General features: G+C 44.3%; 1 pseudogene; it reads left to right on the forward strand.

The window, feature by feature from the left end:
- Positions 1 to 422: 422 nt before the first annotated feature.
- Positions 423 to 662, forward strand: LOC114116695 (small ribosomal subunit protein uS14-like; annotated as a pseudogene).
- Positions 663 to 1,858: the final 1,196 nt, after the last annotated feature.

A 1,858-nucleotide genomic window follows, 5' to 3' on the forward strand; every position in this document is an offset into this window, starting at 1 on the left:
GATCCACACAGTCAAAGGCTTTGGCATAGTCAATAAAGCAGAAATAGATATTTTTCTGGAGCTCTCTTGCTTTTTTGATGATCCAGAGGATGTTGGCAATTTGATCTCTGGTTCCCCTGCCTTTTCTAAAACCAGCTTGAACATCTGGAAGTTCATGGTTCACGTATTGCTGAAGCCTGGCTTGGAGAATTTTGAGCATTAGGTTACTAGCGTGTGAGATGAGTGCAATTGTGCGGTAGCTTGAGCATTCTTTGGCATTGCCTTTCTTTAGTGCTGTCAATTTCTATGTTGTAAATGTTCCCAGCATGGCTGCACTCAAACTCCCAGTTCTATCTGAGTTGGGAAGAGAAGCCTACAATCTCTCATTAGCTGGTACTGGCCAGCTGCAAGAGGCTACTGGAACAAGTTTAAGAAACTACACACTTCCTTTTACCTTGTTGCAGCCGAGAAAGCAACATGCATCACCAGCAGCTCTACTGGAGCCATCCGAGAAAATTCAGCCAGGGTTCTCGCTCTTGCCGAGCCTGCTCAAACCGGCACGGTCTGATCCGGAAATACGGTCTGATCCGGAAATACAGTCTGATCCGGAAATACGGCCTCAATATGTGCCGCCAGTGTTTCCGCCAGTATGCGAAGGACGTGGCTTCATTAAGTTGGACTAACTGAACTTCCTCGGATGGCTCATCCAGCACATCACCCTTAGGTGGAAATAATACTAGCTCTTTGTATATAAAATAAAAGTTTTCAAAACTTAAAAAAAAAGAAAGAAACTACACACTTAACCCTTTTGGAATTTCACTCTGCACATTCAATTTATTAGAGGTAGCTCTTCAGATAAGAAGTCTGCTTATTTCTACTTAACCCAGCATTCCAAACTTATTTGACAACATTCTTTCTCCAGAATGGTAGACCTTAAGTGGAAACTTGGAAAGTTGTTGATGACCTATTAGCCACTAGGTCTCCTATCTCCTAACTTAGATTTTTTTAAGCTCTACCAAAACATTTACCAAATTCATGAATGCATTTTATTTTTCCCTTATTATCTATCTCATAATATTTGGGGCATATAAGTCTAGGGGTAATAATGTGGGAGAAACAGAAGTAAGGTATTTGTGGCTAACTCTCATCACTGACTGCCCACTTTGCAGGATTAGGCAAGTAGCAGCAAGCAGCTGATGAAAAAATGATCTCTATTGACATCACAGATTACTGACTGAGGATCTCTTCTCTTCTACCATGATCAATCCAAGTTGTCAACTGAGTGAGGGTCACCGTGCATCAAAGAGACCAGCTTTTGAGCGCTGGGTGTTAGTGTAATAGGATAAATGACATTTGCCCTGTGACTACTACTTGGTATAATTCCCTCTCCTGGGCTTTTCAGAAGCTTGGGGGAATCTTTTGATAATGATTTAATTTTTCTCCTGAGCTTGTTAACTCTGCTTATTAGTGGCATAGGGGTAGGGGTTGGGGTGCTTTAATCTTGCTAATTAACTGCATTTCTGTCTCTTCCTGTTTAGATAATTTCTCTTGGATGACTCAGTCTCTTTAGGGTAAATGTTCAGTCTTTCGGATTTCTCAACCGTCTCCCTGCCCTTCCCCAAGATGGTGTCGTATGTCTCAGGGTCGGGGGCCGGGGGGAGATCCTGTAATCCTGTGGTAGTGGCAAGTGGAGCGTCTATGAATGCAGGTCCTTGTTCTGTGTGCAGTTCTGGGGCTCCGTGGTGAGGAAGTTAGTCTGTGCAGCCCCCCTGGGGTCTGCTGACAAGTTCTGGCTCCATGCGGCCTCTGGGGAGGTCATGTTGATATCCACACCTGACGGGGGTGGGCCTGGCCACTTGCTCGCTGTCTCGAGTCTCCA

This window comes from Ovis aries, chromosome 10 (genome assembly GCF_016772045.2).
Source record: "Ovis aries strain OAR_USU_Benz2616 breed Rambouillet chromosome 10, ARS-UI_Ramb_v3.0, whole genome shotgun sequence".
Lineage (NCBI taxonomy): Eukaryota > Metazoa > Chordata > Mammalia > Artiodactyla > Bovidae > Ovis > Ovis aries.